The sequence below is a fragment of the Myotis myotis genome, unplaced genomic scaffold (assembly GCF_014108235.1).
Source record: "Myotis myotis isolate mMyoMyo1 unplaced genomic scaffold, mMyoMyo1.p scaffold_m19_p_9, whole genome shotgun sequence".
Taxonomy (NCBI): domain Eukaryota; kingdom Metazoa; phylum Chordata; class Mammalia; order Chiroptera; family Vespertilionidae; genus Myotis; species Myotis myotis.
The window spans coordinates 40,067,096-40,094,881 of NW_023416401.1; the positions used below are offsets into that span (position 1 = coordinate 40,067,096).

At 42.6% G+C, this 27,786-nt stretch overlaps 1 long non-coding RNA gene across 2 annotated transcripts in view; it reads right to left on the reverse strand.

Moving 5' to 3' along the window:
- Nucleotides 1–24,866: 24,866 nt before the first annotated feature.
- The window catches only part of LOC118662905, a 39,457-nt gene continuing 36,537 nt past the window's right edge, over nt 24,867–27,786 (reverse strand). For both annotated transcript variants that reach the window (XR_004969924.1, XR_004969923.1), the window contains exon 5: nt 24,867–25,717. This is a non-coding gene — a long non-coding RNA (uncharacterized LOC118662905). The remainder of the gene's footprint in view (nt 25,718–27,786) is intronic.

The window sequence follows — 27,786 nt, forward strand, 5'->3', positions numbered from 1 at the left end:
TAAGTGTTATAGCTGCATTTTGCAGCCGGTTTTGTCTGATAACAAAGTCAAAATTATTTCTACAGAGCCCTGCTGCCTTTGGAAAAGGGAGTTGTTAAGACCACAAAAATTTTTTTAAGCCAAAGTCCTCCTTCAAGCCCCAAGGTTAAGTAAACCAGAATCACCTCCATCCTGCCTGCCTCCTACTTCCCTGTGGCCTTCATCACAGTAGCCCATCGACACAACCTCGGGGCACAAACCCTCTCCTCATACCTCTCTCCTTTCAGCAGGTCCCAGTCCTTCCTGGCTCCATGCTCACCCCTGCTGCCTCTTCCCACTCTCTCCTTTAGTAGTACAGTTAGTTTTCAATAAGCCCCCTATATTCTTACTCTTTCCCTAGAACCCCCACCATTGCAGCCCCTGACATTAAACTAAAACCTAAGGGCACCAGTTTCCTCATCAATTTCTCTCACAAGGATCCATTAATTTAGTTGGTCATTCACTTAGCCAGTACTTATTTAGGAAATGTCCTGGGCATTGTGCCAGGAACAAGAATAGGGTGATAAGAAAAAAACAATGTTGGGGGATCACCTTGTAAGTTATATAAATGTCTAGCCACTCTCCTGTACATCTAAAACTAATATAATATTGAATGTCAATTGTAATTGAATTTCTTTTAATTAAAACAAATAAAAGAAAAAAGATGTGGTCCTTCCCTCAAGGAGTTATAACTGAGAGGAGGAGCAGACACAGAACAATTACACAAGTAAATACCCAGTTACAAATATGATAAGTTCTGCAAAGGAAAAGTGCAGTGCTCTATGAGAATATATAGTGCAAGCACCTATTCTACTCTGGACAATAAGAAAGGCTTCCTACTTTAAAACAGAATGTTATATGGCACAGCCACCATGGCTCAGTGGTTTAGCCAGGAGGTCACAGTTCAATTCCCGGTCAGGGCATATGCCTCGGCTGCAGGCTCAATCCCCAGTGTGGGGCCTGAAGGAGGCAACCAATCAATGATTCTCTCTCATCATTGATGTTTCTATCTCTCTCTCCCTCTCTCTTCTTCTCTGAAATCAATAAAATATCCTATATAATAAGATGCTAATATGCAAATAGACCAAATGGCGGAACTGAACAACCAGTCGCTATGACATGCACTGACCACCAGAGGGCACGTGCAGAACATGGTGGGCATAGGCAGCAGGCAGCAGAGCATGGAATATGGCAGGCGTCAGCTGCAGCGGGATGGTGGAGCAGGTGAGTGGGGGTGCCAGACCAAGGCAGGGTGCTGGTTGCTGTCATTGGGGTGAGCCTCTGGTGGTTACTGAAAATTCTTTGCTCCTGTGCACCACAGTCCCACCCAGTGCTCACACCCGCTGCCAGGGCTGGAGTTGCCACTCACACCCGCTGCCAACACCCAGCACCAGCCCTGATCGCTCAGCACCGTCAGCAGGTGCAAGCAGCAGCTGCTGCCCCAATCACCCCTCAGGGCTTCTCCACCTCCCCCTGCTCCTGAGGGGTGATAGAGCGGGGCTGGTGCTGCCATTGCAGTCAGCACATGGGAATTACGGTGGCGGGAGTGGGGCTGCTGGCAGACAGGGGATGGGGGGGAGGGTGACTGCAGTGGGAGGGGCTGGGTGGGGGCTCCAAGGGTGGGCCAAGACCCACCCCTGTGCCCACTGTGGCCTCGCAGCCCACAGTTCCTTTCAAGGTGCATGAATTCGTGCACTGGGCCCTAGTATATATTTAAAAAGAATATTATATTTGTTGAGCATTATGTCTCAAACTGTGGTAGCACCAAATATATATGCCATAATCTATAGGTACACAATGTTAATAAAAGACATAGAATAAAATTAACATTTATGTACAGTGTGATACCTGATGTGTAAAAGATAAGCACAAGGGCATTTGAATTAGTACTAGAAATCAGGGATGACTTCCTGGAAAGCACTCAGCCTCATTCTGATGAGGAAGAATTACTGAGTCAGAGAAAGGAAACATTCCAGTCAAAGGGAAGAGCACATGCAAAGCTTTGGAAGAGGTTATATTATAACACATGTGAAGATACGCAAGGAGTTCACTGTGGTTAAATTAGAGAGTCTGTTTAGGGGTGGGGATGACTTTGACCCATCTATATGTTTCACCGATGATCCCACGCCTTAAAAGTAAAGCATCTTCAAGGATAGATGCTGCTTCACAAATACAATGTTCAGCTGCAAATAAATTATAGTTACAGTATTTGTGCTAGAAAAAGCTATTTGTGATTATGTGAGAGATAGATGGTGTGTGTGTGTGTGTGTGTGTGTATGTGTGTGTGTGTGTGTGTGTGTGTGTGTGTAGCAGAGGAAGATGAGAAGTTAAAGCAAACGAGACTCCAAAATTATTTTATAAACAACCCACAACAGTTTCACTAGGAATTTGATTACAGTTGCCCAGGACATAACATCATAAAACATAGCCAAAAATGTAGCTATGACACTGCATAAACAAAAGGAAAATAAAGGACAGTGATCTCATTACTGATCATTCATACAGGCATGCATCGCATTAATTAGACTAAACTAAAGGAGGTTTAAGCATCCAACTGATAAAAGGAGTTTTTTAGAAGTTGGAATGTAGTGCAGCAATTTGTCTGTCCTGGCAGTGTTGCCCACAGACAGTCATTAATCAGAAAAGGAATTATTACTTCCTTATGGAATTCAGCTTATTCAGTTATTTTCTCCTGTACTTACCTGGAAATCTTTAACATGGAGAGTCATGCTGCACCCATTCCTAATTGGAAAATTCAATTCATCCTTCAAGCATATCTCCTGAAGCCCACCCGTTCTCTTGATTCAGTCAGAATGTACCAACTGAAATTGAGTTCCTTTCTATCTCTTACATACATGCTGCTGTCACTATTAAGAATTATGAAAATTAGTTTTAAGGGGAGGGGTTGAAAGTCTACATATGGGGTTGTTTATACAAAACCACATCTTTAGTCACCAATTAACTGAGCCAGATGATCTAGAAACTCAACTTTGAAGAGTTTATAGTATTGAGCACTGAGGGTTTTGTTTCGTTTTGGTTTTATTTTTAAAATAAAATAACAGTTGAGGTTTTGGTAAGTGACCATAGCTTGAAATAAAATCACAGGCTATCTTTTCTTAAATTTCATATGCCAATGCGTGTTTTTTCCTTATGCTTTAAAGGCTTCCATTAATTTCTTACATTTTTTAAAATTAAGAGGACATATCATAAGGTATATAAATTACTGTGACAATCTCTCCCACAACACCAGATTCACTACACAAGGGCTTGTTCTACTGCTTAGACCTAGAACTCATTATTATCAGAGTAAATTGTAAGATTCTTCCATTGTTGGACTATAATTTCCATTTTTACTTTCCCTCTGTCCTTTGCTCTGCCCTTCTAATACCAATGAGTAAGATGCAAACATGAAAAGTATGCTCAACAAATTTGCTGACAATAACAATCCAGAAAGGACAGAAAATATTAAGATTCAAGATTCAGAAAGAGCGTGAGAGGCTAGAACAGGGGTGGGCAAACTTTTTGACTCGAGGGTCACGATGGGTTCTTAAACTGGACCGGAGGGCCGGAACAAAAGCATGGATGGAGTGTTTGTGTGAACTAATATAAATTCAAAGTAAACATCATTACATAAAAGGGTACGGTCTTTTTTTTTTTTTTTAGTTTTATTCATTTCAAATGGGCTGGCTCTGGCGGGCCGTAGTTTGCCCACGGCTGGGCTAGAACAATGGACCAAATTTAAGAAATAAAATTTAGAATGAATAAATACAAAATCCTATACATAGGTTCAAAAATTAACTATGCAAGTTTAGTTGCAGTATGTTAGAAACAGAATTTTTAATTAATAATAAACTCAATCTGTGTCAAAAGTATGATATGATTCCAAAAAAGATTAATGGCACTTTTTGTTGCTTTCATAAATAATTAATATTGAGACTGAGAAAGTGGTAACTCTGTACTGAATTTAAACTCTGGGTACACATACTAAAGCATGTTTGGGATGTGCTCAGTACGAGAGCCTGAATAGAAATTCCAAGAGAATGTATTCAAGGGACTAGGTTATTTAGCTTAAAGACAAGACTTAGGAAACAAACAGTAGCTAAGTAGCTATCTTCAAATAGTTAAAAAGTGATTCGACTTACTGTGCATGGACCCATGGGGGAAGAAGTGAAATTAATGAGCTTGTTTTAGGGAGGCAGATTTCAGCTCAACAAGAGAAAAAACATTTTCTAGTCAGTCAGATAATAAGGCAAAGATGGGATCAGCTGCCGCTGAGTTTCCTACCTTCGCTGGTGGTATTCACGCCCAGGCAGGACGACCCCAGCCAGGGGAGGCCCGCCAACAGCACAGTGAGGACTCCAGCATGACATGGATTACTGGACTGGACAGTCTACAATCCAGACTTTTTGGACAAACCCAGCTATCACACAGGGGCTCATCTGGGCCCCCAAAAGCACGAGATCTCTTACAGCTGTCAGAAATTATAGCCTCAAGGGTGATAAAGCTGACACGAAGCTAATATTTCAGTTGTTCTCCATGGGATCTTAGCCAAAAGGGCAAGAAGCAGTATGTTTTAACAGTGTGCAGTGGACTGAGAGAGAGAAGTACCATTATTTTATTATGCGACCCTTCTTCCAACTGGGTGAGATCATCCTAATGTTTTCAAGAACATTGCCCAGACCCTGTGGGGACTGTAGGGTGAAGTAATGCCATACTTGGGCCTTTCAGAGAAATCATGTGCTGAGAACAAACCCAACTCGGAATCCCTAAACACAAATCTAAAGAGCTTTTAGCAAGGAGATCTCACAGGAAAGAGGGTGGAGGAGCACGGTCAGATGAGGAAGCCATGAGGAATCCTAAGACCTGTAAAGACAGAAGCTTCTGAGGTTAAACTAAGTGGGGAATTTATTTACCTAAAATGTTTTCAGGGCATGTCTCTTTAATGCTTGGATTTCCATTGTGATGTATTTGATTAAGTGCTGTGTCCCCCTTCACTTTATGTTATATCCTCTAATATCGGGTGGGATGGGAGAGCGCAGTAAAACCTACAGGCCTTATGTCCTCAGATTTTGTTTGAGGGTATTTTTCTAATCCTGAGGAAATTGCTGTCTCTGATACTTGACATCATGACCAGTCCCAGAACTGCAAAACCAGCAGCCAGGAGCATGAGAACATATCTCTCTCAAACCACAAGAACAGCTAGAAGAAAAGGAAGAGCAAAAGGCCTCTGTGCCTCGAAAACCCAGGGTCTCTTCTGCCAGAAGGTGAGAGGTAACAAAAATACCAGAATGAAAGTCATGCTCTCACTTTTATCCACAAAACCAACTCATTTCAATAATTTAAATATCCGGTCCCATACAACAATCAAAAGCAAAACCCAGTCTTATGTAGACTTAATGCTTCTCTCGTTCCCCAGCTGGGCTGCTTCAGGCAGGAAGCCTGCCCTGGGAAAAGGGGTCACTGTCACCTTCTCCAGGTGCCTCCACTTGCTCCTTGTCCCCCTGCCACTCACTCATGGTTTCAGCTCTCCCCAGAGCGGAGTAAGGCAGCAGGTAAGGTTACCATTACTCTGTTGGGAAAGCAGCAGAAAAGATTGTACCTGACACGGACCAGCATTGCCTGGTGCCGGCGCTCTCTGTGTCTGGTGTTATGACTGTTCCTTTTCTTCATGGGGCACTGCTGCTGTCTCCTTTGTGATCCCTCTTCTCCTTCGGAACCATGGTTAGGTCAATTTCTCTCCTCTGGAGGCTCCTAACAGCCTCCTCACGGCCTCCTCATCTGACCGTGCTCCTCCACCCTCTTTCCTGTGAGATCTCCTTGCTCGGTGGCAGGAGGCCCTCGTAGGTTCCTTGGGCAAAATGCTTCTGGGTGTCCCCACCTAGTCCATAAAAGACACACATGTACTTATCAGTGCCTCTGTTTCCTCATCTATAAAAATGGGGATATTAATAGCAACTGTCTCCTATGCTTGTTGTGAAGATTAAAGGAAATAATAACGGACTCAAAATAAGCATAAACATAATAATAACAATAATTTCCACAAGATCATATTATTAGTAAGTAGTGAGAACAGATCCGTCCTCTTCAAAAGCCAGGGGTGTGCTTTTTCCATCACACCACATCGCCAGGAGAAAGATATGTTGAACCAAGGAACTACCCTGTGCTACTCAGTTCATCTGCTCTGCTTACCCATAACGCTGTCCATGGGTGTGGTGTTGGCAGCAAACTGATTGGCCTGGCACCTCCGGCTCAACTGACCATCAGCACCCCAGCGATGTGGATAGGCACTGAAAGTCCCAGGACATGCACCCCCTTTGCTCCAGAACCTCACACCAGCCTGCTCTCAAAAAGTGTCACAATGCTGGGAACAGTCCCAAATAGATCTATAGAGACAGGGCACCCTGACACTTGATGTGAACAGAAGGGCAACTTTCTTCATCTTCAAACCAATATATGCTCTTCAAACCCTCTTTTAGAAACACTTTGCATAAAATCATGCTCCCTCGTTAAACAGCCTTCAAACAGAAGCCTCTCTTGCTAGGTCTCTGCTACTGCTCATTTGGGTGACTCTCTGGACTCTGCTACCACCACAGGGAGATTTCTGCTCTAGGGATCACATCTTGAGGTTCAGACTTCTCTCGCTCTCTTCTCTCAAAGTATTCCTTTATTATTATACTTAAACTGAATTATAGAGCCAGCCTCATGCAAAATATTTTTAAATATCCTCTTCTAGTAGGCCAGAGACACATTTCATTCTATTCTTTAAAAGGCAGTAATCTTTTTGCAAGCTGCATGTATTTCCACCCAAGGTGGAAATTCATCCTCATAGGTTCCTAAAAGACATGAAATACCTCAGTATAAATTTAACAAAATGTGTACAGGATCTGTATGCTTTAATTACAAAATATAATGAAAGAATCAAAGAAGACTAGGATAATTGGACAGTTCACAGCCTGGAAGAGTCAACATAATAAAGATGTTGATTACCCTCAAATTGACACAAGTCCTATTAAAACCCCAGCAATGTATTTTGTAGACATAGGCAAGCTTACTCTAAAATTTATATTGGAAGGCAAAGGACCTATATTAGCCAAAACAATTTTTTAAAAAATAATAGAGTGGGAGGAATTATTCTTTTCTAAGTTAACACTTAGTATATACCTACAATAATCAAGACCCAGGTGATCCTGGCAGAGGGAAACAGCTGAATGGAGATGAACCAGAGTGGTCGGTTCTAAATGAACTAAGGAAATGGAATTCAGGAGCCCAACTCAGTTTGACTCTGATCTCTCCAATGCCTTTTATTTTCTTTTTCAAATCGGGTGTATGTTGTTTGCAACCAGAGTCCTTACTAGTGCAGCAAGGTTAAGATCCTGATCCAAAGACAACAGTTTGCAGGGGTGAGCACAGGCCTATCTCCCTCCACAACCAGGAGGCGCTCTTCCTGCCACACCACATTGCCCAGGAAGGAAGCACTTTGAGGCAAAGAATGACCCTGTACTATTCAATTCATGACCTATAGTCAATCACCTTCTCTGCCTCCTCATGAATCAAACCCTGAGCATAGTGCTGGCGGCAAACTAACAGATCCGGCACCCCTGTTCAAGTCCGCAGTGCCATCCAGGAGAAGTAAACGTGACTGGGGAAAACCCACAGCACCTGCCCCCTATATTCCAGATTGTCACACCAAGCCGCTCTTGCAGGGTTTCCACAATGCTAGGAACCCCAGGCTGAATAGTTGAAACCACCAGACATTCTGGAAGTTGCTACTCGCACTGTTTTTCACTTGATAATCACATCTTTGTGACTGCTTCACCTACAAACAAAGGATCAGAGAACTGATAGACCACAGAACCTCGCCACAATTCAATCACTGAATCCACAATATTTTATGACCTGGTACTGTTTTCTCCCTCACTCTCCTAAATTTCCATAGAGCCCATCTTAATATTGAGAGTATGAAGCTCAAGTTCAATCATGAAAATTTCACAAATAATTCCACCTACTTTCTAGAGGGCCTCATGTTCTTCTGACTCTGCTGAGGATCAAATATGAGTAAGTTGTTTCTAGTTTCCTCATAGTTCTTGGGAAAAAATATATTTTCCAGACAGCTATTCAATCTGGTTAATTAATTTAATTTTTTTGCATTGCTTTGAAATAAAAAGATTATTAGTACATAAAAATTAATCTGTAGCTATGGAATTTGTGAAGAGCCAGCATCTATCTACTTCCCCATCTGCAAACAGTCTTGATTTCTAATGTTTTTCACTAAATAGGGGTTAAAAGACTGGAGTCTGAACACACATTCTCTGGGTTTAAATCCTCGTTATCCCAATAACTGCATACTTACCTCTCCATGTCTGTTTCCTCGTCTGTAAAGCAAAAATAAAAATAACATCCTCATAGGATTGTAGAAGATTAGATGAATCAATATTTGCAAAACATTTAAATAGCGCCTGGCACACAGTACGTGCTATAAAATTACTAGTTTCTACCCATTTTGTCCCAGTTAGTTTTTTTCTTTATATTTCTCCTTATCTCTTCATATGCACCTCATTCCTACTCTCGAGCTTAACTTGGAAAAGGATGGAATTTTTCCTCATTACAACAAGACCAAATATTATTGTTGGATCCGTCTTTAGGTAGAGGCCTCGTGACGGCATTAAACCTTGCACTATGGTAACTTTCTGAAAGGTTGAGCTGGCTGCTGTGATGACTGTGTTCAGAAATAACACAGAGATAGACAGTACCAGGATTTGAACCCAACCTACCTGCCTGGGGGCTAATGAAAGCTTCAAAACCCAGAACATAGCCATGTCCCAAGTAGTGAAGGAATTTTCTCCCCATTCCTCCCTGGTGGAGTCCAGGGATTTTTCCTAATGACTAAGGTGCAGGATAATGGCATTTTGTAGCTGGCCCTGAGATTACTACATCTGAAAATAAAATTTGAGCCTCATGGCTAAAAACTGTAATTTGTATTACATTCTACACCATGCTTTCATTCTGCAGGCAATGTTTAAATTACACCAATAATAATCAGTAATAATTCATGAAGGACATAATAATGGCAATTCACATTTATATATTTTATTCTTTGCCAAAATATTTTATAAATATTATCTCATTTGTTCCTTATGAAAACTTAATAGAATAAGTATTACCCCATTTACAGATAAGAGGTTGAGGCCCACAGAGTCCAATTTGCCCAGAGTCACATAGCTGATAGTGGAGCTGCCTTTCAACACAGGCTGTCTGGCTACAAATACAGTGTTCTTTGTACTGTGACTTGATGCTGACTTAATGTGAAGAAAGCAAAATAGGGTAACAGAATCTGTACATTTGAGAAACTCACAGTCTAACTAGAAAACAAAATGAAAACTTAAATCCTGATTCAAGAAAACAATGCAGAGTTGTACGATGTATGATTTTATAAATGTGTTTACGTGTGGGGCTATGGAACTCTTAGTGAACTTCTGAATATGACCACCACTGGTGCATGGCACTGTCATTTGCACTTTCTCTTCAGTTTCCAGAAAGGGCCCCATGGCCCACTTCTGCCTACCACAGGAAAGCCTGAAACCCAGGGAAATCTGACCGGTACCAGCGGCTGAGTACAACACTTTATACATATGGAAACACTAGTAAGAGATTAGTAAGTATTTACATAGTGTACTCAATATTTTATTAAATATACTGAATATATTAGTGCACTAAATATATTAGTATTTACATAGCTTACTAAATATTTTAAATAATATTATCTATATATATATAATGAAGGAATATGCAAATTTGCCCTCACAGTAACGACCCCCTAGAACATAACGACCAGCTGGAGCGAGTGGGCATGGACATTTTTAAATCTAGAGGAGAAAGAGTCAGTAGAAGAGAGAAATGAAAGATAGAAAAGAGGGAGGAATGAGACCCAGGATAGAGAAAGTGGGGGGACTTTACCTTAAGATAAGGGAGATGCCTCTTCCTATGAGACTATGAGAAGGGATAGGATCTGCCATAGGCAAGTTTAAGGGAGACAGGAAGAGAATGCCTTTCTGATGATGATCTCTATTTTCTCTTTGAAGAGGGAAAGACTGTGAACACATTGCTGGCTGAGAATGAGAAGAATGAAAGGAATAGAATTCCTAAAGAAAGTAGTACATTTTAAAATAGCTGCTGTGAGGGAAAAGAAAACAAGCTGACCAAGGACAAGTAAGAAGGTTTCTGAGCTACGTGGAAGGCCTGGCTGGAGTTTGTATTAATGCCAATCTGATTGGTCACATAGCTTTCTCTATATAGTTGTTCTAAGATAGACAGCAGAACACAAACACTGGGAGAGGCGTGCACATGTAGAGGGGAAGATTGATTGGGTATAGGGATGAATGGGCAAGGATTAAGGACATTACTAAGACTATCCATAAAATTCAGGCCTGGTGGGAAAGAAATGAAGACTGAAGGACCAGATAAACCAAGACAGTGGCTCCCAAACTTTATTATGAATAGGGATCACCTTCACAGAATCCGAGGATCATATTCTAAAAAATGCTAGTCTACAAGAATAGAGGCACACAGAATAAGAGGCTTGAGGTTTCAAGGAGTCAAAAAAAAAAGAAAATGGGCCGAAACCAGTTTGGCTCAGTGGATAGAGTGTCGGCCTGCGGACTGAAGGGTCCCGGGTTCGGTTCTGGTCAAGGGCATGTACCTGGGTTGCGGGCACATCCCCAGTGGGACATGTGCAGGAGGCAGCTGATCGATGTTTCTCTCTCATCAATGTTTCTAACTCTCTATCTCTCTCCCTTCTTTTCTGTAAAAAATCAATAAAATATATTTTTTTTAAAAAAATGGTATAAAGTCCTGAAGAAAAAATTGGGCATGGCTGTGGCCTAGACCTTGGTGCATTTTCAGCAGAGAAAGGGAGTTGGAGTCAGAGTTTTTTCAAATCCTTCTGCCACAAATTAGATATCCTTCTCTCCCTTAATTCCCCATTTTAAAAAAGTAAAATGCTATTTTTCTCTCCTTGTATTTATTTAGTTAAGGGTGAAGTTCACTATGAGAAGTTTGAAATTTTGTAAGCCTACAAAGACATTTTAAGCCATTTGAGCCTAAGAAATGATATAATATACCCAGGAGGTTTTCTAACCTATCAGTTTTTATCATTAGAGAGCAGGTGGAATTTTGTTTGTTTGTTGTGTTTTTGCTTTTTTATTAAATTTACTAGAAGCCCAGTGCATAGATTAATGCACTGGTGGGGTCTCTTGGCCTGGCCTGTGCCCTCTTGCAATCCGGGACCCCACCGGTGCACAATCAGGGCTGGGGAGGGACCTTGGGAGGGCTCCAGGGCATGTCCAGCCCATCTCACCCAGTCCCAATTGGCCGGACCCCAGCAGCAAGCTAACCTACAGGTCGGAGTGTCAGCCCCCCTCCCCCCCCCCCCCGCACACCCTCCCCCCCCGGACTTCAGTGCACATCATAGCTACTGTCGAATGGTTGAACAGTTGCTTAGGCTTTTATATATATAGACATTGGTTAATAGGATCATATACTAGGTTTCAATTGTACAGCTTTATGATACAAGGTCTGTATATTGCAGTGTGTGCCCACCACCCAAAGTCAAACCATCTTCTGTCACCATATATTAGACCCCCTCCACCCCCCACCAGTCCCATCTCCTTCCCTCTGGTAACCACCACACTGTTATCTGTGTCTGAGTTTCAGTTTTATATCCCACATATGAGTGAAATCATATGGTTCTTAGCTTTTTCTGACTGACTTATTTCTCTTAACGTAATATTCTCAAGGTCCATCCATGTTGTTGCAAATGTCCGTATTTCATCTTTTCTTATGGCTGAGTAGTATTCCACTGTATATACGTATGACTTCTTTATCTAATCCTCTACAAAGTACACTTTGATTGTCTCCGTGTCTTGGCCACCGTGAACAATGCTGCAATGAACATAGGGATGCATATATCTTTGCAAATAGGTGTTTTTCAAGATTTTGGGGTAGATACCAGGAGAGGGATTGCTGGGTTGTATGGTAGCTCTATTCTTAATTTTTTGAGGAAATGTCAGACTGCTTCCCATAGTGGCTGTCTCAATCTGCATTCCCACCAGAAGTGAATGAGGGCTCCCTTTTCTCCACAGCCTCTCCAGCACTTGTTATTACTTGACATTAGAATGTTATTACATTCTAACAGGTGTGAGTTGGTATCCCATTGTACTTTTGATTGGCCATTTGTCTTCTTGGGGGAGGTGTGTCTGTTCAGGTCCTCTGCCCATTTTTTAAGTGGATTGTTTGTTTGGTGTTGAGTTTTATGAGTTCTTTATATACTTTGGATATTAACAATTTGTCAGAGTTATTGTTTGCAAATATCTCTCATTCAGTTGGTTGCCTTTTTGTTTTGTCAGTTTCTTTTGCTATGAAGAAGTTTTTAGCTTGATATAGTCCCATTCATTTATTTTTGCCTTTACTTCCCTTGCCTTTGGGGTCAAATTCACAAAATGTTCTCTAAGATCAAGGTCCATAAATTTAGTACCTATGTTTTCTTCTATACATTGTCTCAGATCTTATATTTAGGTTTTTATCCATTTGCCTTTTCTATATATTCCATCAGCTCTTATAGACTCAATTGGCACAGCCGACAATGTTTGACACATGTTCATGAGTGATTTTCAGGTGGTGAATATTTTATCTCTCATGTATAGTATCTCTCATACCATGTAGTATTTCCATCTGTGACCTGAACCCACTCCCATTCTGCCCTAGATAGTTGGGATTTTTATGTAGTTTAGACAACCCATGTATTTAAAAATAGTTTAAGTATGGGGAAATCATATGTTGTTTTTCTCTTAGAGATTTGCAATGAAGATTGGTTAATTTAAAGACTCAGAGAAGTCCTCCAGGGTTTCCAAAGTTGATTAAACACAGAACACTTTTGTTCTTATAACGCCTATTAATACCCTATAAATACACTTTGATAAACATTGATTCAGATCATGCCACCACAAAGTCAGTCTCAGCATTAGTAGCATTTATTTTTCAGGGCATTGTGTGAGGTCCTACTGGAGATACTGGATTGTAAGATACAATCTATTCCCACAGATGATTATAATCAAGTTGAGCCAGAACATATAAATAAAGAGATAAATAATAATTTAAGGCACCATGCTGTGAGTACCAAACGGGTGGTCCAAACAAAAACTGCAGCAAGGGTGCACAGAGGGCAGAATTGTTGCAAGCTAAGTGGTTTGGGACTGTTCTAGAAAAATATAAGAGTTAATTCTTGGGAGAAAACACACACACACGTGGATGGCATATTGGGAAAAATAAGAGGACCAGTTTAGAGTTGTTCAAGTAGGTAAGGTCAGAGAGTAACACCCCTCGCTTCAATTTCTACAATAAGGATCTGCATCATCAATGAGGAGCAGTATTATGTAGGCCGAGAGAGCCGCTGGGGGTCTCTGAGTGAACAGGGAGCATCTCAGAGGAAAATGTGTTTATAGAAAGCGGTGCTCCCCTCAGCAATTACACAAAAGTGTTCAAAAAAGGCGGTCCGTTTGACTTATGTCTTAGTCTAGACTCGCGCCCCCACCCCTTTATTTTGAGGTGTGATCCCAAGGACCCAGAGGGGGAGACTAGGAAGAGTACAAGAGGGAAAAAGGAAAGCCTAGCAATCAAGCTCCTCACCACTGTGAGCAACGGAGGCTTGATCTCCCTGGGACCCTCTAAGAGAATTATAAAGGCAGCATTTCAGAATTGCTCGTCCAAGAGATGAAAGAGAAAAATATTTCTCTACCAATACATACCCCCCACTAATCAAGGGTTGCCCTCACATCTGCAGGTTTAAATACACTCCAGAATGCCCAAGTGGGTTTCTGCAGGCATCCCACTCAGTGCAGGAAAGTGAGAAATAGACAGTGAGGCTAAGGTATGGTGTTGTCAAGTTATACCTGCATGTAGCTGGTGACCCTAGTGATGGCTGGAGAAAAAAAGAAGGTTCAAGGGGATTCCTGCAGAAGAGGTGTCTAACAAAACCTCCAAAGGAAGAGCAGTCTGTCCCAGCACCATATTTCCAGGGTTTTACCTGATTCTTTTTTCTTCAGTCCTTTGCACCATGGTTCTTACACATGTGATCAACTCCAGGGTTTTTAGCATCGTTCCATTTTCCCCTGTCATTCAAAAAGTACACTAACAAAAATAGCCAAATCATAAAGACTATTTTTGCTTCAACTTATTTGTACCAAAAGGACCCTCAATTTTTTTATCTATTTAATAAGATACATTTGAAGGCCAAAGACCAACAAAAATTCCCAAACAAGATGTACATGCTCTGTAGGTAAGAACTAACTTCCATAAGAAAGTTTTCATACATTTTTACATATCGAGGACTGTTCAGCATCTCCAGTCAGAACAAGCCAACGTGCTAAGGCCATTGTCCTGCGCCTCAGTCAGAAGCCGTTCTTGGAGATGTGGTTCTTCAGAATTGCCACAAACCAGCAATAGTCATCATCCATTCATTTGTTGAGGACCTACTATGATCCAGGGACTGTTCTAAGTAAGCTCTGGGGATAAAGTTTTAAACAAACATAACAAACAGCTGCTCTTGCGAAATCTGCAATCCAGTTGCAGGGGAAATATACAAATAAATATGTGATATGTTAGATGATAACAGAGATATTGGGAGGGAACCGTATTAGGGAATAAGGGATTGCCAGATAAGGTGCTGAAGGATGGGTATTATTATTTTGTATAGCATGTGCTACAAAATGTGATGTTTGCACAGAGGCTAGAAGGAAATAAGAGGAATGAGCCATGTGGATATATGAGGAAGAAACATACCAGATGGGTATGTTTCAAACAAGTGTCAAGACCCTGAGGCAAAGTATGCTTGGCCTGTCCAGGGAAGAATGAGGAGGCCAGTGCAGCCAGAGCAGAGAGGGTGAAGGGCTGCTATGAAAGCAGAAGGGTCAGAGAGGTAGCCTTGGGGGGGATGACATAGGGCCTCAGAGATCATTATAGAATGATTGGCTTTTACTCTGATTGAAATAGGAGACCAATGAAGGATTTTTAGCAGGGAAGTCACATGATCAATTTGCATTGTTAAAGGATCATTCTGGTTTCTGTGAAGAATAGGTGTGGTGGCGGCGCTGGGGTAGAAGTGAGGAGGCCAGTTAGGAAGCTGAGAGAGAACTGGTGATGGCCCAGAAGGATGGAGGCCGTGGGCCCTGATAAATGGTAGGATTCTACTAATATTCTGAACATAGAGTTGAAAGGGTCAGATGATGGATTGAATGTGCAGTATAAGAGAAAATGAGGAGTCACAAATGACTCCAACGATTTTTACCTGAACAACTAAAAGGCGCGAGTTATCATTTAACAAGACAAGGAGGATTGCAGACTTGGAGATGGAGAAAATCAAAAGCTCAGTTTAGGACATGTGAAGTATGAGATAGTCATTAAACAAAGTTGTCAAGTAGGCAAGTGAACATAGGCAGGTGAAAGTAGGCAGGTGAACATAGTCCTCTCTCTTCTCTGCACAATTCTGAAATTATGCACACATGTGAGCTTACCGTGGCTTCATTTAATAACACCAGTCCTCTAACAAACTCCAGTGACCCACAGTATATGAACTGTGAGCTACTGCAGACAGTACAACTTCATTGCTTCCCCAGCCCACAACTGATAGATGCATTTTATGATCAGTGATCAATCACATCACTTCTTTCAGAGCCTGCCTGTGGTTGGCTACTGTCTTGGCTAATCTCTCATTCCATTCCCACAGACAGCAAAATGCATCACTCACTGTGTTACCTCCTTGTATCCCAGTGATAAACCTGCTGACATTCCACCAGAATGGGTACTCAAAAAAAACCAGAAATTGACCAATAAAGATGAAAGTGTAACAAAATAAAAACTGGTAATGCTGAACGTGAAATTTGAATCAAACGAAAAAGGAGTTATAGAAGGGTTAACTTACCTTTACATGTGCAGCCACAGGTGAAGGCAAAGGAGGGAAGTGGTTGCAAGAGAAAAACAAAGACGTCCCAGAGGAGGTGCTACTGGCAAAAGACTTCACATTAGAGAAACTCTTGGGCATATTTCACAACAATGAAAGCACAAAGGCTAAAATGTTAGGAACTAACCCAAGCTTAGGAAAGACGAAGACCATTTGCCAAGGCATGGAAAAGATGCTCTTCCACACCATGTTATCCAACAAGAAGGCAAGCACAGTTCAAGCTACTTTTGATAAGTATTTTACAAAGTCAGAAAACACTAATTCTCCATGGTCCTAATGTTTTAAACTAGTGTAAACGATATAAATATTCGTTCTTAAGTGTTAGTTCTTATTTTTTTCATTTTACCATATAGTTATAACCGACAGGAAGAGTTTTTAATTTTGGACAAAATTTTGAAGTTCCAGAACAATCATATTTTTCACATTGACCATCACAAACACTTCGCATAGTTTTAGCTCACACGCTCATATTTATGGTGCCAAACTAGGGTGCAAAGTGAGAGCTGCCTGTATGTGGATTTGCAGTTCAGGAGACGAGGTCCAGGTTGGAGATAATTTGTGGGTTATTCCTGGATAGACAATATGGAAACGCATGCAGATAAAGAAAAGGACTAGGGACTGAGCTTTCGGGAACTCCAATGGCTGGAGGAAAAGGAGAAAGAATTAACAGAGAAGGCTGAGAGGGAGTGGCTACTGGGCTGTAAGGAGACCTGAAAGGTGTCCCAAAGCCCACGCAAGGGGTTTTAAAGAAAGAGCAACCAACTACGCTGCTGGTTAGACAAGTGAGACAATGGTTAGAAACTGACCATTGTATTTGGCAATAAGAAAGTTGCTGGTGCCTTGACAAGAGCTGTTTCAGGACAGTGATCCCATGAGAGCCTGATTAGAGCGAGTTCAAGAAAGGACAGGGGGAGGGGAAAGGGAACAATGGCTACAGGCAACCTCTCGGGGGGAATAGGATGTTTGCCCAGGGAACTGTCTCTTTAAGACTGACACTATCACAGAACCTTTGTATTCTGACTAACATAATCAACCAGAGAGCTGATGCCTGGAGAAGGGACAGTTATTAAAACAATGGCCTCACTCAAGACCTACTGAATCAGAAACTGTGACGGGAGCCCAGCAATCTGTGCTTTAACCAGCCCCTGAGGATTCTGAGGCTCCCTGGGGTTTAGCACCAGTGGACCAGATGCTCTTTAAAGTATCATCTGGCTCTCACATCTGTGAATCTGTGATTCAATAACCTATTCCTGCTAATATCTACTTATCACGTTTTCATGATACTAAAATAAAAAGTTTATGAGACACAAGCTGTTTTCTCCTTTTTGTCAATCATCCAAAGCCTCCACAAACAATAATGGCACTTATGTATCTTAAAATCAGGTTCATAAGCATTCCCAACATGCATTTCATGGTAGAGTATTTAACTTTCCTGTGAAGGCATCAGTAAAGCTCATATTTTTTCCTGTCATTTTGTTTAATACATGTATCCTTTTTAATGAAAAAGAAAATCCTTGGGAATTAAAAACTCCCTCTCTTAGTCCTTAGGCATTGTTTAGTGTTGCTTCAAGTGCATTATTCCCCAGGAGCAGAGCAGACAAGGAAAGACAGGTGACATGAATCCGTCCCACACTGTTGTTCTTTGTGAACTTGGGTCTCTCCAGCCACACACTTGGAGGAAATTCCATACAAACAGAGGAAGCCAGACTCTTTCTGGGAGAGCTTAGTAGCTGGCTTACTACAGCCGACATTGATGCCTGCTAAAGATAAAACCTGGGAAAGGAGCTTAGCTCCTATTCTCCATTGTTGCGGCCTGGGCCCAGTGTGTATGTCTGAGCTGAGCACACGTTTCCCTGGGTGGGGGGCGCGGCAGCGAGCAGCTGTCTGTGCAGGATTGCTGATGTTTACAGTAGCGAGCGAGGGCTGCTCGATGCCAAAGCATGTTGTTTCTTATTTTAAAGATGAGAACAATTCCTTCTCTCCCCAGCCCATTGTTATTTGGTTTACTAGACCTTCAGGAACAGGAAGCAGTAAATTACTGAGGAAAAAAGTATAAATCTCACTAGGGTGTGCTCCTTGTCTTTGGATGAAATTCAGCATAGCAATCAGATGTGACGATACGTCAAAGGGGTCCTCTCTGCTTCATGGTAAGTTGGTTTGGGGAAGTGAACTGGAAATCATTAGACACTCCCCCGTGTCAGTATCTGCACCTTCCTAGAAGCTCCAAGCCCTGCCTCCTTTGACGGCTCCAGAAAGCCAGCTGGTCACCAGGTAGTAGCCTCACTGGCCGAAGAGATCACTCACAGCCAGCAAGCCCTCTCTCCACGGTTTCCCAAAGCCCTTCCCTTATTTAATTCCATTAGTTAACACTGCATTCTCCCATCACTGTCTGGGAAGGGGTGAATAAGAATTCTTCAATCACAAAAGAAAAGCAAAACAAAAAAAAGGGAGATTTACCTTAAAGTACAAACTGTTTTCAAAACACATCTATAGAAAGCCAGTATTAAAGAGAGGCCAGCAGATGCATAAAGAAGTTACCTGTAATATAAATAAATCACCTACTTCCTCATTCTATTAACAACCCTTTCCTGAACAAGTCAGTTCCTGCCTAGCTAAGTCACCTCCCTCTAGTGCAGCAGTTCTCATGCCTGGCTGTACCCTGGGGTCACCTAGAGAGCATCAGAAGTGACTCTGGCCTTGGTCCTACCTCCAAGGATTGTAAAAGCTCTCCTCAGGCAATTCTAAAATGCACCCAAAGTGAAGACACTGTTCTGCTGCCCCCCTTTTCTCCTCAGCTCCCCATATGCCCTTCAAGATCAGCCCTCAGTTGGCCCCCTCCCCAGCAGAGGCTGAGATAATAAAGTCAGACCTGGTAGTTTTTAGGTAGTTTTCAACAACTGTCTGCCTCCTAGTGGTCTGTGCATGGCATAGCGAGCAGTTGAGCAGCCTTAGCATATCATTAGCATATTACCCTTAGATTGGTTGAATGGTCAACCAGATGACTGGGCACTTAACATATTAGGCTTTTATTATATAGGATGGGCCAATTACTTTAAAACATTTCCTTGAATGAGTGTTTCTGGCCTCTTAGATTCTGTTTCTGGTAATATGAAAGATGAGCCTCAGAGAACCTCAGCATCCATTCAAGAATTGAATGCTGTACTCATTCCAATAGTTAATAGATAATAATCTATTTAAAAGCATAAGAAACACTGATGAGAAGTTCAGGGTTGGAAAGAACTTCACAGTGATGGTTGTCTCAGTGCTTCTCTATTCAGTGGGGACTTTACTTGAAGCTGGCTCTTGTATAGGGCACATACATGAGTTCCTCAGAGGGCCCTGCAAGGCCTCCCGACTATGCTTTTCCCAGACACCTCCCCTCTTCCACCTCACACATTGGTTCATCCTACAACTTCCAGAAATCAGTGCCCTTGCCAACGGGTGGTCTTTGTGACAAGATGTCTTAATTCAGCTATTTCTCACGGTGTCCATTATCCAGTTTGCAGAATACATGGTAAACACACTCACTAAAATTACATTTCTAAAATACTAGAAATGAACTATTAAAAACCAAATTTTAAAAAACAATACCACTTAGAATACCTTCCAAAAAATTAAATACTCAGGTGTAAATTTAATAAGAATGTGCAAGCTTTATGTGCTGGAAACTACAGAATGCTAATGAAATAAGACCTAAATAAATGGAGACACATACATGTTCACAAATTAGAAGACTCAATGTGCTTAAAGTGACCATTCTCCCCAAATTGATCTATAGATCTAACACAATTCCAATAAAAATCTCAGAGGAATGTTTTGTAGATAAATACAAGCTGGTCCCTAATTCATATGGAAAGGCAAAAGAACTAAAACAGCCAAAATAATTTTGAGAAAGAACAAAGCTGAAGAAGTCACACTACTGATTTTTAAATTACATGTTTTAATAAACATTGTAATTGAGACAGTGTATTATCAGAGAAGGGAAGCAACCATATTCAATGGAATAAATCAATTTTGGAAAAATATAGAAAAAATATTGTTTTCAACAAATGGTGGTTGAACACAATTCATATGCAGAAAATTAACCCCAGACTAAATCTTATACTTTATACAAAAATTAAAACAAAATGGATCATAGATTTAAATGTAAAACAGAAAACTATAAAACATTTAGAATAAAACCTAGGAGAAATCTTGGAGACCTCAGGTTAGGCAGAGTCTTAAAATATGACACTGAACACACAATTCATTTAAGACATTAAATAACTGAACTTATCATAAATTGAACCTCTATTCTGTATGCTTCCATTTATATGATATTGCGGAAAACTCAGAACTATAGGGACCGAGGGCCGATCACTGGTTGCTGGAGAGCAGGGATGGGAGGATATAACACAAAGATATCACAGGGAATATTGTGGCTGATGGAACTATTCTGTTTGCTGATTGTGATGGTATTGCACAAATTTACACGTGTTAAAACTAGAGCTGCACACTTCCCCCAAAAAAGCCAATTTCACTATATGTTAACTTAAAATTTAAATTAAAATATGGAGTCAGTTTCAGTTGGGAAGCTAAGTATCAGGAAAGCACATTTGTTTAAACCTAATTGTACTTCAGGTGAGGTCATTACTAGTTGTAAGTAGATCATAGCGGTGGTCTGTTTAAGGGAAAGGATATTAGGGGGAGAAGGTAATGGAATTACAGTGAACCTTACAAATGTCAGAGCAAAATATTAACACCAGCCTGCGAATCCAGCAGTGGGAAGAAGGCTCACTGGGAGGGAAGTACAGGGTGCTGCTCCAACACCAGCATCCAGACCAGACCAAGTGGGGTCTGAGCTTGACGAAGAGAAGATTAATCTAAGGACAGAAGAATACGAGCAATGGTAAGGCCTGAAGAAGGTGGAGGCAGTTCTTCAGTGTCTGCGTAGGAAGGGAGCATTTCAGAGGGCCAGTGACTGGGTGTCTGAGCCCATGAAAAGCTCCCGAAAAGCGTGGAGCTACCTAGAATAGGCCCCCAGAGGCTTTCCCTGGAGTGAGTGCTCCCTGGAAGGTGTTCTGCGGAAAGCTGCCCAAATAAATACTAAATCCCAAGTTAAACCTCCTCTGCATTAAGGTTAAAGGTGAGGAGGAAGCCTCCAGTGGAATCCTGCCCACAGATCATTAAAATGACAAAATTTAAATCTTCCAAGCGTGGGTCTCTTCTGTTAGCATTAAAATAGCAGCAGACAGAATAGTTTGCTTCTATCATCCGTGGATTGGGATGTGGCGGGGGGACCCAGTTTAGACTGTTTAGTTACAAGGAGCTATTAAATGTAGAGTTTCAAAGTAAGGGTAAAGTCTTTTAAATAAAACATATTATAGAGGTGAGTATGATGTTTAAGAATTTTAATTATTGCATATGAAATAGTAATGCATAGGGGTGGTATCTTAAAATACCTTTATTATGTATACTATATAATCTTGGTATATTTATTTCTGAAATCCATCCCTTAATTTGGCAGTTGTATGTGGATTACTACAATTGTCCACCAGAGGGAGACAAAAGACTGCATTTTCCCCTTGGGGCTCCTTCAGGTTTAATGAGCACTTTGAGCCAAAATCTCTATCACATGTTGTCGAGAGTGGGGCAATCTAAGACTGAGAAGAGCTTTGTGGTTCCAGAATGAGATAAAATGATAAACAGGAGTGGTTCTGGCCTTAAATGTCCTGCTTTTCCTCTGGGTCCTGGTGACTTTCTCCTCCTGATTCTCTGGGGTCTGCAAAGCAGAACTGTTTGTTTGCTAGGAAGCAAAGCCCTTTGGATTCCTGACCCTGTCCAAGCTGAACAAATGGCATGGGAACACTCCCACCTCACCTACCCACTGCCAAAGGAATGCATTGTTCAGCTCAAGGAGGCATTTATGAAATTTCATAAATTTCAAGTGGTCCCTCCAGGAATGATAAATGCCCTGAGGAGCTGAAGGCAATCCAGGGCCAACCACACTGTGGAATTAGGTAGTCTTACTCCTCTTTGGAAGATTCCCTTTGTTAATTCACTCAACAAAGAGGAAGAATTTACCGGGAGGCGAGTATTGTTTCAAGTTTGTAACGGGGTCTCTAATAATAAGAAAGCTCTACCAATGAAATGAACCCCCCATCACAAGCAGGCGAAAGCTGCTCTGAGCAGAATGTGTGGCTAGTGCAGTTTACGTTTGAGATTCTAGGAAACGTTTACATATCCCCTATCAAAGGGAGATTCAAAACTAGAAGACTTCTTGAAAAACATTAAGTAATGTACCAGTACAATAATAAAGTACTGCTGGAATTTTTCTCTTCATCATTCTCTTAAAATAAATCAGACATATGTGATTGCACAGTTACTTTCCATTCATGATCACTTAATTTCCCACATTAAGCCCCCAAACCAGATCTTGAAAATGAAAATAAAATGAAGACTTCAGCTTATCACCCACTAGAAACAAACAAACACTTCTGGATGGCTTGGCTGAAAACTTATTTTTTAAGTGACTTTAAATCCCACTTCATTTTATATCCAGGACTTTGGATTCATGGGGGATGAGACAAAAGCAGGGTCATAACAGAGGAGAGCTTTTCCCCTAATACTGGTTAAGCAACTGATATGGGGAAGCAGTGACTGGCATTAAGAGTACAAGCTCAGAGAACCAAGATGGCAACGTAGGCAAATACCTGTACTCGCTGCCTCCCGCAACCACATCAAAATTACAACTAAAATATAGAACAACCATCATTCAGAATCACTGGAAAGCTGACTGAATGGAAGTCCTACAACTAGAAAAGTAAAGAAGAAAGCACACTGAGACTAGAAAGAGGTGCAGAGGCACAGAACAGGCTGGTCAGGCACCCATGTGTGCCGCTTTTTTAATCGGGAGGGAGATCATCTCTGCAGAGGCCACCCTGAGGAGCAAGGGGTCCCAGCCCCACACCAGACCCCCAGCCCAGGGTCCCAGAGCTGGGAAAAGAAGTCCCTACAGGCAGTAGGAACTACAGACTGTAAAAACCAGTGGGGATTGGGGCTCAGTGACACAGAGGCTGCTGGAAACCCAGCTGCTCCTCTTAAAAGGCCGGCACCACAAACTGAACTTACAAGTTCCTGCTTCCTCTGAGCTCCAGCACCAGGGCGAGGCTCTGGGGAACCCAGACACACACGAAGAGAAACTGGACTGTCCGGCATCAGGGCAGGAACTCAGGGGAGGCTTTCTTCCAGATGGAGGTGCTTAGTGCTCGGTGCTCACAGCAGTCAGTGTTCCCATGCTGGGGCCTCCCTGGTTGCAGGGCTGAATGGCAACCATTTCTGTTTGCTCCATCCTGGTGATTCCCTGAGACCCTGCCCCACCCAATTTACAACACCACCCAAGCTGTGTACAGCAGCTTTTGCATATAAATGGCCTGTCCTTGCTCAGGTTAAAACCTGTCAAACAAGCTGCAGCTGGGTCAGGGAGCCCCAAATCTATCAATAAAAGATCCAATACCCTGCACCAGCACCAGCCTGCCTTGTTTCATAGCTTGGCCTTGTCTGGGCACTTCCAAATGCAATACAAAGAGGAGGAATCTGCAGATCTCTCTGTAGCTCCTGCTGGATGGCCCTAGGCAGTGGCTGACTTAGCACCTCCCTGGAGACCCAAGAACCAGTGTACCCAGTAGTCAGGGTGAGACCATACCAGATTACAACTCTACACATCCATAATCGACACATTCAAGAGGCAGACTCAGTGAGCACCAAAGCCCCACTGAAGCAGTCCTGCTCCATAAGGGTGTCTCCTGCACAACAGCTCTCCCCACTGTAGTCGCAGCTGGTCCTCACAGCCCATTGACCTGGAGGTCAATTCCTCCCAGTGGCACTAACAGCAATCAAAGCTCAACTACAATAAGACTGTGCACACAGCCTACAAAGTGGTGCACCTAGAGCAGTGGTTCTCAACCTTGGCTGCACATTAGAATCACCTGGGAATCTTTTTAAAATCCTGATTTCCAGGGCCTCATCCTCCAGAAATTCTTTCTTTGTTATGGGTTGGGGCCACAACATTAGTAACAAAGAAACAGAATTTCCAGAGGATGGGGCTTGGAAATCAGGATTTTAAAAAGATTCCCAGGTGATTCTAATGTGCAGCCAAGGTTGAGAACCACTGACCTAGAGTGTCCACCTCAGGTGACTGAGGAGGCTGAGCCACTGGGCCCTATAGGGCACCTACTACACAAGGCCACTCTATCAACTCAAGGAGACCTAGCAGCTCTACCCAATACATAGAGACAAACACAGGGAAGCAGCCAAAATGCAGAGACAAAGAAAATGTCACAAATGAAAGAAAGCAAACTACTGGATATAGCAGGGGTCCTCAAACTACGGCCCCCGGGCCACATGCAAATACAAATATTGTATTTGTTCCCATTTTGTTTTTTTACTTCAAAATAAGATATGTACAGTGTGCATAGGAATTTGTTCATAGTTTTTTTTTAAACTATAGTCTGGCCCTCCAACAGTCTGAGGGACAGTGAACTGGCCCCGTTTAAAAACCTTGAGGACCCCTGGGATATAGAGTTCAAAACCACAGAATCTTCTAGAATCCTCCAAGGGACTTAGTGAGACTTTCAGGGATCTTAATGAAAATGCCAAAAAAATGGAAAGGACCAATCAGAATTTAAGCATACAATGACTGAAATAAAGAATGCTATACAGGGATTCCACAGTAGACTAGAGGATCCCAAGAATCAAATCAAATCTCTCTCTCTTTTTTTTTTAATATATATTTTATTGATTTTTTTACAGAGAGGAAGGGAGAGGGATAGAGAGAAACATTGATCAGCTGCCTCCTGCACACCTCCTACTGGGGATGTGCCTGCAACTAAGGTTCATGTCCTTGACCGGAATCGAACCTGAGACCTTTCAGTCCGCAGGCCGACACTCTAGCCACTGAGCCAAACTGGTTAGGACAAATCAAATCTCTTGAAGCAGAGCTGACCTCTGACACGCTGGTAGCCAGTACACTGGTTACCCACAGAATTCCAAGGCCAAAGCCGAAAAGGCATGGGGCTGCAGCCCCTCCCACTCTGCCAGGGTTTCCAGCTCCTGCCCTGCCCATGCCACTCGAAGCTCTGTCCGGCACAGGGCCTTGCCTTCCTGGCTCGCTTCCACTCTGGTCGTGGCCCAGCGCCTCACTGCACACTATGACCCACCTGCTGGTGCTGCTGGGCCCAGCTGGCAAGGTAAAAACCCAGGTCAGGCCTCGCACTTCCTGGCTCCTGTGTGCTGCCGCCCTCTGAGCCCCACGGCCCCTATTCCTGCTGCTGCTCCAAACAGGGCCAGATGCCCGGGTGCTGTGCACGGCCTCTGGGGACTGCTGTGGCCAAGAGGAAAGCCTCCCCACCCCATCCCCAACTCTGGCACCCTGATCCCAGGTCCACTTCTGTCAAGGGAGAGCTTTGCCCGCACAGCTGCCAGAAACCGAGCACCTCCAAGGTCCCCAAACCCCAAATTTCTGCCAGCCAAGGTGGTTGGCCTGCTGGCCCCATCCTGATGGGGGTGTTGGGGGCAATCCAGCCCGGATCAGGCTGGTTGGCTTCCACAGTGCATGTCATAGCCACCGGTCAATCTGGTCGTCCTGGTCATCCTGGTGGTTCCGCTGTAATGGTCGTTGGGTTTTTATATAAATGGATGCTGAAGGGTATTCTTTAAGAAGAAAAAGATAAAGATAAAAAATATGAAGAACAAAATGGCAACAAATACATACCTATCAACAATTAAATCTAAAAAATCTGATGAACAGAATAAACTGGTGAATGGAATAGAATCAGGGGCATGGAAATGGAACAGTGACAATTCTCAGCAAGACGGGGGTGTGGGAGGAGATGAGACAAAAATCTTATATGCATGTATGCAGTACCTATGGGCACAGACAATAGGGTGGCGAGGGCCTGGGGCAAGGCAGGAACCGGGTGGAAGGGAGCTATGGGAAGGGAAAAGAGGGACATCTGTAATAATCTCAACAATAAAGATTTTAAAAATAATAATCCTATCTAATAAAAGGATAATATGCAAATTGACCCTAACAGTGGAACAACGGGTCGCTATGATGCGCACTGACCACCAGGGGGCAGACGCTCAATGCAGGAGCTGCCCCCTGGTGGTCAGTGTGCTCCCACAGGGGAAGTTCTGCTCAGCCACAAGCCAGGCTGACGGCTGCAAGAGCAGAGGCGGTGAGTGGGAGCCTCTCCCACCTCCTTAGGCCCGATCCCCTGGAGAACGGGCCTAAGCCAGCAGGTGGACATCCCCCAAGGGGTCCCAGACTGTGAGAGTGTGCAAGCCTGGCTGAGGGACCCCCTCCCCCTGCCCCCAAGTGCACAAATTTTTGTGCACCGGGCCTATAGTAAATAAATAAATAAAATAAAGTTCAGAATAAAATATGGCAACAACAAAAAAAAAGAGTACAATGCACAGGTTTATGGTGGGAAAGAACCCAGGACCTTAGTATTCTTTTCCTTGTGCACTAACTGAAGGAACCAGTGAAAGATGACAACATATAGGATGAGATTTTTCTAATGAGATCCTCTCTAGCCACAAAATCTGAGGCACAATGCTCTTCCCAGCTTAGAGGATTATGAGTGTTGCCACTGCTGACGCTGGACAAGCTGGGGCGGCCATGGCCTTGCCATACATGTTAGCGCTGGGTACCCATGAGTTCCCTGGACAGGGCCCCACCATGTCTGTTAGCAGTCATGCAAACAAATGGGAATTCATCTTTGGTTCCAGAGGACATAAAATGACCTGTTTCAGTAAAACAGAAACTTAAGAAGGAAAAGTGAACTGGCATAAAATGTGAATCTAGCTACATCTGCTTTGGAGGAGTGGAGGTGGGTGGAATGACTGCAGAGACTCTAACCCTCACCCTTTCTGTGAATCCATGAACAGACACAGAACTGCAAGGACTTCTAGAGCCAAAGGTTACTCATTGAAAGGGATTGGTTTCCATCTCCCAGGAAAAAAATCTGTGTAAGAAACCTGATGACATGTTCCTGGATTGACTGTAAAACTGTTTTCCCAAATAGCACCAGCCAATTCTGGATTCTCTTTGGGACTATCCTCTAATTCACTGGGGAAATCGTTGTATTAAGTCAGTTCAGTTTTACCAAGTTATGATACAATTTGCAAAGCTATATCATGCAACCACATAGTTAGTGTGGATGGAAATACTCTTAATTAAAGATAAGCACTTGTCCAAGAGCTTGCTGTAATCAGACCTTGTGGGGATTTAGCTCAGTGCTTTGCCAATCAAAAATACAAAATAGATTTAGATGTGAAATGTAGTCTTATATCTCACAGGAATAAGTTCTTGTGACTTTTTCTTTCTAAGATAAAATTTGCTCATTTCATTACACTCACCGTCCTTTCTTTATTAAGAAATCCAATCTTGTAATGAGCCTTAGTTTTTGGTATTATCTCTAAAAAAGACTTTCTAAAAATTGCCTTTTAAAAGTAGTTTAGCCCAGCCGGTGTGGCTCAGTGGTTGAGTGTAAACCTATGAAACCAGGAAGTCTCAGTTCGATTCTCAGACAGGGCACATGCCCAGGTTGTGGGTTTGATCCCCAGTGTGGGGCATGCAGGAGGCAGCCAATCAATGATTCTCTCTCATCAATGATGTTTCTATCTCTCTCTCTCTCCCTCTCCCTTTTGGGCTGAGCCTCTGGACCACCCTGGCCTAGCTCCCTGATGCCACTCACATCCCCCTGGCCTCCCTTAGC